We start from the raw sequence: 14,970 nt of genomic DNA, 5'->3' as shown, positions 1-14,970 counted from the left end.
AGTCAAAATCTGAGAGAACAGATGCCAGGGGTTGACACAAAAGCTTCCTGAAAATCCCCAACTCATCCTTTCCCAGTCTTCAGCAGAGCAGCTTCAGTGGTCCTTACACATATGAATGCCATCTCCAGAATGTCCACACAATTCTGAACTCTAATAGCCCATTTCCTCCCAATTAGTTCTGAAGCATGTTGTAATGGCTCCCTCCACCATTTCTTCATTCCTTCCTCTCTATTTAATCATGTCTAACACTACTCTGGAAAAGATGTAGTTGTTCACACTGTCCAACACAGTCTCTCCTGTGCTTCCTAATCCAAGTTCATGAAAGCTGATGGATTCTTGGCTTTTGCACTTCTGGGGTGAGGTGTTTCTTTTTGTTTAATGAAAGGTATTTTGTTCTGTGTGTTCATAAAAATCAGGCAATGTAGAAAATAAAGCAAAAATAGTCACATTATTTTATAACAGAACTACCGTTATAAACTTCTATACATCTTACTACAAATACATAAATATATAGTTTGGATAAGACCATAGTATTCATATTGGTTTCATCAGAGCTAACACTTTTGGTATCACTCATTGTCATAGCCATAAAACATGTATATAGAGAGTTATCATGGTTTTTAATGAAATCATGTATTTCCCCTTTCATCTTGCTTTTCTCATTTAATGCATCATGGAGATCATTCCAAGCCAATGGTTTAAGTTTTAGCATTTTTTTAATCGTCTGCTTAACATTCCATGATTTGAAATACTGGAATTTTGCCATTCCCTTGATGGACATTCACATTGTTTCTAGTTTTATGTCACTACATTCATTCTACCAACATTTAACTTTTTATATATTCTTTTTATATCAGGTACTTTTGTTTCTTTGCCTATACTTCAAAGAGTACAATTGTTGTATCAAACACTGAATGTCTTATTTTAATAGGTTTTGCCAAATTACTTGCCAAAAAACTTTCATAACTCGCATTTTTATCACCAAAGTTTAAGAATGCTTTTTCTTCAGAGGTAGATGTTACTCTTTTTATTTTGTCAAACTCAATTTTGTCATCTCCTAATGAGAGATATGCTATCTCATTGCTACTTTGAGCATTTTCATGATCATTTATGAAGTTTAATATTTTTAGGTTTGTTTTCCATTTTTATTTCTTCTTGCATAAAATGTCTATATCCTGGCCATTTTTGCAAGATTAAAAAAAAACAAACTCCTTTGTAAAGAGTTCTTGATGTCGTAAATTTAGTCTATTGTGTTATGGGTTATCTATTTTCCAAAACAATCATTTGTTTTTTGATTTTGTATTACACTCATTTGAATAATTTGCATCAAGTCAAATGTCTTTTATTTTTTGTAGCTTCTGGGTTTACCTTGCTTTAAGATTTCTCCCCTACTACTAGATTATACATAGTGTCTCTTAGATATTTAATATTTTAATTTTAAGATTTAACTCTTCAGTCAACCTGGAGTTAATTTAGTTTGGATTATTTTGTGAAATTTAATTTTTTTTCTTATCAGTTGTGATAGCCTTATCTAGTAATCAAACTACTTCTCTCCCCTCCCCCCACTAAATTATAAAATGTGGGTATTTTTCTAGGTTAAAAAGCTTGACTTCTGGCTCAAATATAGAAGTCTTAAGATACTTTTGCTCTCAGTCTAACAACTAGCAAGCCAGATAAGCTACATACTCAGTTTTTGAAAGGTTATCAGAACTGAGGACATATGCTAACAGGATAGAATACATACTTTGTAGGGTAAGTAAAAAATAAGAATATGGGGCCCCTTATTAAAAGCCACTAAGAATTTCAAAGCTAACAGCAGAACTTTGAGCCAAATATTGGACCTTGTGAGCCTGGATGCCTTTGGGATTCTGTGGGTCACACTCTTGGAAGCTGACCTAGTACATAAACCTAAGTGAACTAAACTCCAGAAAGTGGCAAGAGACCTACAATTACATTTGTCCATGACTGCCAGAGGTGGGAGAGGGAATTGGCCAACGATTAGAGGAGAAATAATTTTAAATTTTAAGCTACTTTTGATGGCTCCACATGGGCTTGCATTAAATTTAGATCCATAGGAATCCCATACACAGAACAAGACAATCCTACTTCTCTATTTCTTCCACACACTAGCCTTCAAGGAGTGTTCAGGGTAGTACCCCTAAAATGAGGACAAGGAAGGAGACCTGTGAAAATTTCCCAAAGTACTCCAAGTTAAGTTAATAGTACAATAATAATATTCTTTCATCAACTATAACAAAGGTACTATAAGTACTATACTAATACAAAATGTTAATAAGGAGAACTACATGTGTGAGGGAAGGTGTATGGGAATTTTATTCTCCATGATGTCTGTAAACCTACAATCTATTTTTAAAAAGATACTAGAGGAGCTGAGAAGTAAATACAACAGGTAGATTTTAGAGGAGAATGAAAGCCAGGGGAGGAAACCCATGCAGTAATGAGTTGCCCGGATTTTTCTCTTGTAGCTTTGCCACTTAAGGAAGGCACCAGTCATGAAGCTGTATGATCACAGGGCACAGGCAGCTATAAATATGATAAACTATCATGAAGACACTTATTTTCTTGGCCAGAAAAACTATAAAAAATAAAAAAGGTGGACTTATGATCCAAGGATTGTGGCGGAATTCCCCACTTCTCCCCCTTCTTTTCTTTGCAGTTTTTTTTTAATGGAAATATTATATCTTGTCATTGCTGCAAAAATATTACATCAACTCTAAGAGACAACTATGGGGATAGAAGGAGGTATGGGAATTTTCCTTTCAGAGTAATGAAAGTGTTATAAAGTTAACTGAGGTGGTGACAACTGAGGAGATGACAACAACTGTGATGAAAATGAGCTACTGAGTGTATACTTTGATTGGATGGTACAAAGAGTAGAGTTGTATAATACAATGACTCCTATGGTGGAAGATGGACTGTAGTTAAGAAAGCCATTATGAGAATGTTCTCTCATGAACTATTATATAATACTAATACAGGGTATTAATAGGGTTGGTTGGATAAAAAATACACCACATGTAAGATATTGGCTATAGTAATATTTTGATGATGCTTTTTGACACTTGGTAACAAATGTTTAACAATGCAAGGTGTTGGTGATGGGGTGATATATGGGAGCCTTGTATGACAATATGCATGTTTGTTTTATAAGTTCACAACTTTTACTGTAAACTTATATTCATGCATGAATGAATTTCAAAAAAATTTTAAATACAATGAACCCTCAACAGTATAAACTCAAACAAAACATACCTAGACACATCATAATTAAACTGATGGAAGTTAATTCTTGAAAGCAGTCAGAAAGACATCAGATTACGTTCAATGGAAAAAGTCAAATAAATACAGCTTTCTCTTTATAAACCAGAGGGAGAATAACAGAAGGAGTAGAAAAATATTTTTAAAGTGCTGGGGGTGGGGGGGAGGGAATAAATCCTTTAGGAATGAAGGCAAAATAAAGGCATTCTCAAATGAAGGAAAACTAAGAATTTGTCACCAGCAAACGTGCTCTAAAAGGAGTGATAAAGGGATGGGAAAGCAGGCAGGCGGCCACTCTCCCCTGGTCTTGCACCCCGCTCGGGCCCGAGCAGGTGTCAGTATTTCTGGGCCCCCTCTCCTCCGCCATCCCCCACAGGCCCAAGGCTGGATGAGGGGTGGCAGCAGGTGGGGGAGGCCTGGGAGGGTGGGTAGGGGATCCCTGGGGGGACCCTACCCCTGCCCCAGTCCTTTCCCTGACCCTGTGAACAGGCGTTGCCATTTTCGGCGCAGCTCACCCTCCAGCACATGCGGCAGTCTGGGGATGCCCGGGATAGGGTCTCCACTGCAGGCGGGGCGGGGCAGGGGAGACTCCAAGGGTGTCTGGCTTTTGAAGCAAAACCTACCGTGGTCTCCTTGGAAGAAATAAAGACCAGGCAATAAGAATTTTCTTCTCAGGTGTGCTGGATGACCTTGGTATTTTTGACCCTCCGTTTTCCCCATTGTGAAAAAGGGGAACTTGGCTGTATTGTCCCACCTTAGAGAACAAACTCATCTGTTACAAGCCTAGTCTGGGTTGCTACCTTTGAAAGCAAGGGAAGGTTGGTAGAATATCAACCACAGCACAGCATAGAATTTCCAGAGAGGTCTTATTTCAAAACTTCATTAAAAAATGAACCACATGGACTTCTGCGAGGGAGACTGAACTGGCCTGAGTTTGAGGAAAAGGATAATGTGTGACCAATCAGTTACTAACACCAAGGAGGTCAGGTGGCAGAAGGTCTTGTATGAACGACAACCATTCCCTGATAACTACATGGATCAGCGGTTTCTGGAAGAGCTCTGGAAAAAACATCCATGCCTGGAAGTACCAATATTGGGCTGTAGTGTTTGAGTCCAGTGTGGTGATACAACAGCTGTGCAGCCCCTGTGTTTTTGTGGTGATCTGGTGGTATATGGACTAGGGTCTTCTGGCTCCTCACTGGCTTTTTGGGACTGGCCTGGCTTCTTCACTGATTGATTATGTTTTGTTTGATCTCACTGATGGAGGTGAAGGGCAGAAGAAGAGTGGGTGGACCCTGTGGGCTGACCTGAAGAGTGCCCTAATCTTCATTATTTTACATATGGTTTTTCACCAGTGCTGAAGACCCTGACAGAATCTGTCAGCACTGACACCATCTATGTTATGTCAGTTTTCATGCTGTTAGGGCACCTCATCTTCTTTGACTATGGTGCCAATGCCGCCATTGTATCCAGCACACTGTCTTTGAATATGGCCATCTTTGCCTCTGTTTGCCTGGCCTCACACCTGCCCTGGGCCCTGCAAGCCTTCATCATGGTGACATTTGCCATCCAGATTTCTGCTTTGTGGCCCATGTTGCAGAAGAAACTGAAGGCATGTACTCCCCACAGCTATGTGGGGGTCACACTCCTTTACGCACTTTCAGCCTTGGGAGGCCTGCTGTCCATTAGTGGTGTGGGAACCATACTCTTTGTCCTTCTGCTGCTTTCCATCTCATGTCTCTGCCCTTTCTACCTCATTTGCCTGCAGCTTTTTAAAGAAAACATTCATGGGCCTTGGGATAAGGCTGAAATCAAAGAAGACTTGTCCAGTTTCCTCAGCTCAGTTAGGAACTTCCAGACTCCATAATTAAGGCAAGCTGATAAACTAGCCTCCCAACTAGAATAAGATCTAAAGGCAGAGCTCCACTCTGGAAGTAGCATGCTGCTGTGGGTGGGAAAGCAGAGATTGAAAGAAAAATTTAGTCAAAGTCTTGGGTGGTGAAGGTGCTTATCCTTGTTATTTTGTGGATGACAAAGCTTTGGGAGGCACTCTTGAATTACTGCCTGTTGTTTGCTCTAATAAATGAAGTGATGTGGTTTCTATTTATTAAAAAAATAACAACACATCAAAAAATAAATAAATAAAATAAAAAGAGTGATAAAGTTTCAGGCTAAAAAAAATAATACCAGAGGTAAACTTGTAACCTCAGGAATGAAGGACGATCAACAGACATAATAAATATCCCCACATTAGTACAATAGACTTTCACCCTTTATGTTCCTTAAAACATGACTGTTGAAATCAAAAGTTACAATACTGTCTGGTGGAGTTTGCAATGTAGATAGATGCAATAAATATGACAAGAAGAGAAAGTGGAGGATCCAAAGACCTAAATGCTTCAAAGTCACCTACATTTTACTTGAAATGGTAAAATATTAACTCTAGATAGCCTGTGAAGGGTTGAGTATAAGTACCATACTGGTTAGAGCAACGAGTAAAAAAGGAAGATTAAGTAGATAGCAAGAGCCAAATAGATTTAAACAGAATAACAAAAAATAATTCAGAGGCAGGAAGGGAGGAACAGAGGAAGAGAACAAAGAAAACAGAAAACAATAAGCAGATGAACCTATACCTAACCATCCAATAGTACATCCATGTCTTTTTCCTGATTTTAGAGGGAAAACTTCCAATTTTTTATCATTATGTGATGTTAGCTGTGGGCTTTTCATATATGCCCTTTATCATGTCAGAGACATGATCCTTCTATTCCTGTGTTCTGTTTTTATCAATAAGGATTAATGGATTTTGTTAAATGCCTCTTCTGAGTCAGTTGAGAATGTATTTTTTTCCTTCACCCTGTTAATGAAGTATGGTAGTTTGACACCTTATGTACATTGGAAAAGATCATTTCCTGTGAGCTAATCCATTCCTGTGGGATTGAACCTATCAAGGTGGGACATTTTGATTAGGTTACTTTAGTAAGTTGTGATCCAGGTTGGACCTTAACCCTCTTTTAGAGACCTCTATAAACAGGATTAATATAAAGAGGCACAAAGAGAAAAGGCCACAGGAGCTCAGAGAGAGAGCTGGAAGAAGTCAGAAGCTGAAAGCAATGAGACCTGGAGGAGAAGGAAGAGACAGCAGATGCCTCCATTGTGCCCTGCTCTGGGGCAGGAGCCCAGGACCACTGGCAGCCAACTTTCAAGAAGAGCTTCACCTTATGCCTTGATTTGGACTTTTCTCAACTTTGAAACTGCAAGCTTGTAAGTTAATAAATCCACATTGTAAAAGCAAAACCATTTCTGGTATATTGCCTTAGCAGATTTTAGCCTGGAGTACTTTGGAAAACTTCTCACAGCTGTCCTTGTCTTCATTTTAGGGATAGTACCCTGAGAACTCCTTGAAGGTTAGTGGGGTGAGGATATAGGAGTAGGATTGTATTGCTCTGTGTGTGGGGTTCCTCTGGATCTAGATGTGGTATATTGCATTGACTGATTTTATGTTGGACTACCCCTGCATACCTAAGTCCCACTCAATCAAGATATAATATTTACTGTGCTGTTGGATTCTAAGTCCCACTTAATCAAGATATAATATTTACTGTGCTGTTGGATTCAGTTTGCTTGTTTTGTTGGGGATTTTTATATCTATATTCATTAGGGATATTGGTCTATAGTTTTCTCATGATATCTTTATCTGGCTTTGGTATGAGGATGATACTGGCCGCATAGAATGAATTAGAAAGTGTTTTTGTTTGTTTTTGAAAAGTTTGAGCAAGATTGAAGAAGAGGTATCTAGGTGATGGGCTCAGTTACTGTTTGTCTATGAATATCTGAAACTCTCCCTCATTTGTGGGCAGTTTTGCCAGATAATGAATTTTTGGTTAGCAGTTTCTTTCACTACCTTATGCATATATAACTGCTTTCATGTCCCCATTGTTTCTGATGAGAAAATGGCATTTAGTCTTCTTGAGGGTTCCTTGTTTGTGATGAATTGTTTTTCTCTTGCTGTTTTCAGATCTTTCTTTAGCATTTAACATTGATTAGTGTGTCTTGGAGTCAGTCCATTAGGTTTTTTTTTTTTTTAAGATTTATTTATTTATTTATTTATTTCCCCTTCCACTCCCCTCACCCACCCTGGTTGTCTGCTCTCTGTTTCTATTTGCTGCATCTTCTTCTTTGTCCACTTCTTTGTCCACTTCTATTGTTGTCAGCGGCACAGGAATCTGTGTTTCTTTTTGTTGCATCATCTTGTTGTGTCAGCTCTCCATGTGTGCGGTGCCTTTCATGGGCAGGCTGCACTTTCTTTTGCGCTGAGCGGCTTTCCTTATGGGGTGCACTCCTTGTGTGGGGCTCCTCTACGTGGGGGACACCCCTGCGTGGCAGAGCACTCCTTGCACGCATCAGCACTGCACATGGGCCAGCTCCACACAGGTCAAGGAGGCCCGGGGTTTGAACCGCAGACCTACCAGGTGGTAGGCAGTTGCCCTAACCACTGGGCCAAGTCCACCACCATGTCTATTAGGTTTTAATCCTGTTTGGATTTCATTGTGCTACTTATTCATGCATAATTATGTCTTTTTTATAATTTTGGAAATGGTCTTTATTTCCCCAGATATTCTTTCCTCTTCCTTTCCTCTTCCTTTTTGTTCTCCTTTGCTTCTGGGACTCCCATGTATATGTGTACAATTCATGTTTCCACGGGTTCTTTAGGGTCTGACTTTCATTCTTTTCTTCATATACTCTTTCAACTGTATGATTTTCCTGTCTTCCACTTCACCAATTCTTTCTTCTGCATGTTCAATCTGCTTTTGAATGCCTCTAGAGTTATTTCAAGTCTCCATTGTGTTTTCCATCCCTATAAGTTTGGTTTTTTGTATAGTCATCTTAGTCTCTATTCATACTTAGTTAATTTCTATCCGTATTTTCTGTTAACTTCTTGAATTGATTTAACTGAATGGCTTATTAGTAGTTCTAATGTGTTTCTTCTTCTGAACTTTTAATTTGTGACCCTGATTGCATCATCTCTTCCCATTTCCTTTTATAGCTTATGATCTTTGTTTGGGGATTTGGTTATTTTGATGTGCTAACTCTGGAACTCAGTCTCTCCTTCTTGCTTTTGATTTTATTGTAGATTGGCTATGTTAATGCCCTTCAATGTTTGGTTTGGTTTATACTGAAACTTTAAAGCAGCCCATGCTTGACAGTTTGAATTTTCCTATGTCTTTCTGTATGTGCCTTTAACCATGGGCATGTGCATTACCTTTTAAGGTTATCATATTATGTACAGCTATTTCCCCTGCAAGGGAAGATTTCCTTTCCCTGCTCTTCCAAAGTAGTTCTGGGCTCTTCTGTTTTTATGTAAACTTCCCTCCCCAGTGTCTATGATTTGCCCACCTCCTCTCCCTCATTCTGGGATACTTTTTCACTCCAGCTTTCAGCCAAGGGTCTGCCCTTCCTTAAAATTGTTCAAGTTTCCCTTTTCTCTTGCAGATTCTCTTAGTAACTTCTACATTGTGGAATCTGACCCACTGAGCCAGATGAAGGTCAGTGATCAAAATCCTTTTTTTTTTTTTTTTTGTCCCCCTTATTAGGTGCTGTTAATTAGCTGGCAGTTAAAACAAATATACAATGGCTTGGCTTAAGAGAAATTTGACTCACAGTTTTAGAAGCTAGAAGACTTGCTTTCTCCTGGGTCAGCATCTTCTGGCTGGTCAGCAATCCTTGGGGTTCCTTGACTTTGTGTACATGGAAATGTACATGGCAGCAGCTCTTTTCTCTTCTGTGTCTGTTGTCTTCCAACTGCTTGTTGTTTCATGTGTCTCTCCTTCATGTGACTTTCACTCTGCTTACAAAGAACTCTAATAACTTAACCTGATTTAGTTGGATCATATGTTAACTGAAGTAACATATTGAAGAGATCTTATTTATATTAGGCCCACCCCCACCAGAATATAGACCAAAATAGTGTCTGATCTGGGATACACTATTCAACTCCCATTGGTCCACCCTTTAGACCCCACAAAGACATGTTTTTCCCACATGCAAAATACATCAATTCCATCACAACATTTCTAAAGCTTTAAGTCATTTCAACAACATCTCATCAGAATCACTTATACATATAGTTCATCCTAGAACAGCATTCTTATCTGTCATCCTGTGAAACCTAGAAAACAAGTTTTCTGCTAAAATATGCAATGAAAGGACAGGCATAGGACAAACATTCCCATTCCCACAGCAGAAACTGGAAGATGGGCCACAGTCCCCAAAGAAGTCCAAAACCAAGCAGCACGAACTCAATTAGATTTCAAGTCTCAGAGTCATCTATAGATTGATGTTTTGTATTCTAGACCTGATGGACCAGCAGCCCTACCCTTCCCAAGTGCTTGCACATTACCCATGCTCTCCTTGAATGCTGGGACACAGGCCCCACCATCTCTAAGTTTTGGTGTGGCAGCACTTCCAGAAAAAAACAGGGCGCAAGGCTTTTCCCCCTCCAAGTGATGGGGTGGAACCCTTTTTCACTATATATGGGTGGCCTCCTCTTTTGCCCAAGAGGTCTTTGACTTATCCTTCTCTCTTCTTTAATCCAGGCTGGCAGTGGTTCTGCACATTCAAATTGTGAAAACTTTGTTGGCTTTGCACGTTCAAGTGAATCCAAACCAGACAGTAGAACTTTCTACAGATCCTTCTTCGATAATGGCAATTCCAATTCTGACTTCCTTCTTGACATGTCTGACTGGAGCCATGTTCAGTCACACCCTCTTTAGCAAATTGTTGTCCAGTTAACCTTTATGCTGAGCTCCAAGAACTCACTTCCTGAAAGCTCAAGGAGGTCCCTAGTAGAGCTGTTTCTGGTCCTAGTCTTAGAGTAGGCTACCTGGAGAGACTGAGAATTTTCTAAGTCAACTGCTGTTTCCTTTCTACTTGAGTTTAATTCTCAGCTTATCCCTTTCCTCCATTTTACTATAAGCTAAAAGAAGAAGCCAGGCTGCACCTTCTATACTTAGCTTGGAAATCTCAGCAAAATATCCACTACTTTTAATCTACTTTTAATCCAACAATAGAATATAATTTTGCCACATTCTCTGCCACTTCCTAACAAGGATTATCTTTCTTTCAGTTTCCAGTGACAATCTTTTCCTTCTAAGGCTATATCAGAAGTACTTTTTACATCGATATATTCCTACCAACATTCTGTTCATGACGAATTGTGTCTCTAAGACAATAAAAACTTGTTTTACAGCTATTACTCATTTGAGCCCTCACAATTATTCTGGCCTCTGCCTATTGCCCAGTTCCAAGGCCATTTTCACATTTTAGTCTTTTGCAATGGCAACACCCCATTCCTGTTACCAAAAACTGTTTTAGTTTGCCAGATGCTAAAACAAATATAATACATTGGGTTGGCTGAACAACTGAAATTTATTGGCTCCGTTCCAGAGGCAAGGTGGTTTGCATCTTCCCAGGGTTGGTATCTTCTGGCTGGCTAGCAATTTGGAGGGCCCTTGGCTTTTTCATTACACAGCAATGCTTTTGGTGATGTCTTCTCCTTTCTCTTCCAGGTTCTGTTGATTCCCATCTTCTGGGTGCTCCTTATGGCTTTTCTGACTTTCACTGTTTATAAAGGACTCCAGTAATCTGAATTAGAGCCTGATGTGATTTAGTTCAGCTACACCTTACCTGAAGTAACAGCTTGACAATCTCATTTACAATGGGCCCACACCCCTCAGAATGCAGACCAAGACCATGTCCAAATTACGGTATACTATTCCATCCATATCAGATGTGCCAGCAATTAGGGATTAGGCTGGGAGTATGCACATATTGCCAGGACTTTTCCTACGCATTGCTCTCCCTTCAGGAAGACTACTTTTTGTACATACTTACCAACTGCTAGGGCCCTGCCTTCAGTCTGTGAGGCCTTGGGTCCTTTGTCTGAATGTGCATGGGTGCCTTTGGGTTTAGTGACCTCAGCAAGAGGTACCTAGGACAGAATTGATGTGTGTCACTTAAGCCACACAGGACTAATGTGTAAGAAGTTTCAGGACTTGCAATTCTGTGCCATTCTACATTTTTTACATGCTCTCTAACTCAGCATTTGTAGAGTTTTTCTCCAGTCTATTGTATTTCAGAGTTCTAAGTGAGCTGAATCTTCCCTTTTATTTAGCTGTCTTCTAAAGGGAAATGTTCACAGGGATATCTTATACACCATCTTGGTGAATATACTCTTTAAGTATGTGTGAAACAATCCCTTAGAGCAAATTCTGGACTATAGAACAAACCTTAGCAAACTTAATTGAATTCATACAGAGTATGTTCTCTGACTGTAATTATAAATTAGTAAAAGATATTTGAAAGATTCGGTAGTTGGAAATTAAACTTACTTCTGGATATGAGACAGAAGTCATAAGAGACGTTAGTAAATATTTTTAATTCAATAAAAATGATAACCCAACATACTAACTTGAGGGATGGAGCTAAAGCTTTTCTTAGAGTAAAATTTATAGTATTAAGTTCTTAGATCAGAATAAGAAAAATCTCAAGTCACTGTTCTAAGCTTCCATCTTAAGATACTAGGAATACAAGGAAATTGAATTCAAAGCAAGCTCAAGAATTAATAAGAGCAGAAATCAATGAAATTGAGAGCTGAAAAAAAAATTAGTGAATCTAAAAGCCAATCCTTTATCATAAAGTGAATAAACTTAGCACATGGGTAGGAGGAAAGGCAGTAGTTTACCAATAGCAAGGTGGAGAGACAGCATCACTCTAGATACTCTAGACATTAGAGAATAAAACTATATACAACTGTGCCCCTAAGTTTGACAGCTTAGAGAAAATGGAAAAATTATTTTGGAGACAAGCTACCAAAGCTCACTCAAGAAGAAATGGAGGGAAGCAGATTTGGCTCAAATAAGAGAGCGTCCACCTACCAAAGGGGTGGTCAAGGGTTCAGACCCAGGGCCTCCTGACCTGTGTGGTGAGCTGGCCCACATGAAGTGCTGATGCATGCAAGGAGTGCTGAGCCACACAGGGGTGTCCCCTGCATAGGGGAGCCCTATGCGCAAGGAGCACACCCCTCAAGGAGAGCTGCCCAGAGCAAAAAAAGCGCAGCCTGCCCAGGAGTGATGCCACACACCCACAGAGAGCTGATGCAGCAAGATGCTGCAACAAAAAGAGACACAGATTCCCACTGCCACTGACAAGAATGCAAGTGGGCACAGAAGAACACACAGCGAATGGACACAGAGAGCAGACAATGGAGGAGGGGAAAGGGGAGAGAAATAAATAATAAATCTTTAAAAGAAAAAAAGAAGAAATGAATAATCAAGATTATCCTACGTTTATTAAAGAAATAAAATGCATAGTGAAAAGATTTCCCGAAGAAGTCTCCAGGCTGAGAGGGCCTCACTGGTGAATTCTACCAAATACTTTTTTTTAAAAAAGCCAACTATATGTTTTTCTGGAAAAAAAAGAGAAAGTGAACATAGCAAGTCATTGTGATATCAAAGACATTACAAGAAAAGACTACAGACCAATATCCCTTATAAATGTAAATGTAAAAATTCTCAAAAAGCACAAGTCAAATCTAACAATGTGTAAAATATGTCATCACTAACTTGGTTCTATTCTGGGAAGTTGTAGCTAGTTCAACATTCAAAAGTCAATGTAATTCCTTATGTAAATCACTAAAGAATTGACAAAAAGTTATCGTATACTAGTTTTATGAGTTTTTAGTGTTAGTTTTACAAAGTTTAGATACACAACATATAAAGATATACATTAGAAATCCTCATATGACTCCCATTTAGCAATAGTTTCTATGTCCTTTTTAAAAAAGGGGTTGTTTTTAACAACTTGTTAGCATGTATACTGCTTTAACTTAGAGGCATTAGAATATAAGATTAAAACTATGTTTACATTCAAATTTCTGTGTTCAAATACCAGCTTCGTCACTACTAGCTGTGTAATATCGGGCCTCACTTTTCCCAGCTTCAAATGGAATAAAAGATCTCAGTAAAAATTAACTGAGCTAATACATGTTAAGCACTGAAAAAGTGCCTGCCACAGTCAGTGCAAAATTGTATGAATTACTCTATCATGAGCATTCTCCCCTGTTAAACAGCTTCCAAAAGAATTGTAATGGTACCATAATATTCCCATTATATGAGTATGCCCCAAACCCTCTTAACCAAGACCTTGTTACTTTTACATTTGAGTTATTTCCCATTTTTCACTATTACAAATAAGACTTCCATCAACATTCTGGATTATACCTCTGATTCTTCCTATAGGTTAAATTCTTAGACTAGTAAGTTAATGAGATGGAACATTTAGGAATCTTACTGCATACTAACCAATTTTTCCCTCAAAGATTGTGGCCCTTTAACCACACCTACCAGAATATGAGAGGGTTTTAGTAGCATACTTACCAGTACTGAATACTCTTGAACTCATTTCTTTGTTAACTCTACTTCACAAGAAAATCCCTGCTCATAATCACTGTTTGTCCATGTCTCTCATTGCATCCTGAAAATACTGATGTTGGGCTGATGATTTACATTTTCTTTTTGGTGGTGCTTTTAGGGAATATCTTCAGTAAGTTTTAGGAACAGAAGGGATTTCTCTTTACCTTGCGGCAGCTTTTACCATTTCTGGTTACAAACTGTACCTCTCTACAGTCACTAGCCATCTTCCAATATAAATGGACTTTAGCCCTTGGGTTTATAGCCCTGATATATATGAAATATATTGACTGGGGATAATTTTTTTTTAAAGACTTATTTATTTATTTATTTATTTGTTTATTTATTTATTTATTTCTCTCCCCTTCCTCCCCACCCTGGTTGTCTGTTCTCTGTGTCTATTTGCTGTGTCTTCTTTGTCCCCTTCTGTTGTTGTCAGCGGCACGGGAATCTGTGTTTCTTTTTGCTGTGTTATCTTGTTATGTCATATCTCCGTGTGGGTGGCACCATTCCTGGGCAGGCTGCACTTTCTTTGGCACTGGGTGGCTCTCCTTATGGGGCGCACTCCTTGTGCGTGGGGCTTCCCTATGCAGGGACACCCCAGCGTGGCAGGGCACTCCCTGCGTGCATCAGCACTGCGCATGGGCCAGCTCTACACGGGTCAAGGAGGCCCCGGGTTTTAACCACGGACCTCCCATGTGGTAGAGGGATGCCCTACCCACTGGGCCAAGTCTGCCGCCCCTTGACTGGGATGATTTCTTGGCAAGACTGACCATATGAAGCTGGCTTAATATCTTCATTTCTATTAGACACCTGCTTTTTAGGAATACCTGGAAACAAAGCGTCTAAGAGTTTATCTCCATTGTTTTCAAATGAACTTCATCAGAATCACCTGAAGGGCTCACTCTGGGTTTCTGGTTAAGCAGACCTTGAACAGGGCTAAAGACGTGCACTCCTAACGAGGTTCCAGGTAATGCTGATGCTGCTCAGAGGACATTTTTCGAGCCATTGATCTTTCCCTCTTCCCTCCAACTAGTTCCAGTAATAGAGTCTATTAGGCCTCACCAGGGATTTGTTCCACCATGTATCCCTCAACTGGTTGTGCTCTGTGACAGAGAACAGCTGGAAAGCATCTTCATAACTTCTTGCATCCTTGAAGGCAAATATTCCCTTTTCTTCGTTCTCCTTTTTATCTATCTAGAGTCCCAATTCCCTTAGCATT

General features: G+C 39.4%; 1 pseudogene; it reads left to right on the top strand.

Moving 5' to 3' along the window:
- The first annotated feature begins 4,228 nt into the window (after positions 1 to 4,228).
- LOC101411785 (phosphatidylinositol N-acetylglucosaminyltransferase subunit C-like) lies at positions 4,229 to 5,147 on the top strand (annotated as a pseudogene).
- Positions 5,148 to 14,970: the final 9,823 nt, after the last annotated feature.

This window comes from Dasypus novemcinctus, chromosome 15 (assembly GCF_030445035.2).
Source record: "Dasypus novemcinctus isolate mDasNov1 chromosome 15, mDasNov1.1.hap2, whole genome shotgun sequence".
Taxonomy (NCBI): domain Eukaryota; kingdom Metazoa; phylum Chordata; class Mammalia; order Cingulata; family Dasypodidae; genus Dasypus; species Dasypus novemcinctus.
Note: the sequence above shows the minus strand (reverse complement) of the source record. Positions and strands in the feature narration are given on the sequence as shown.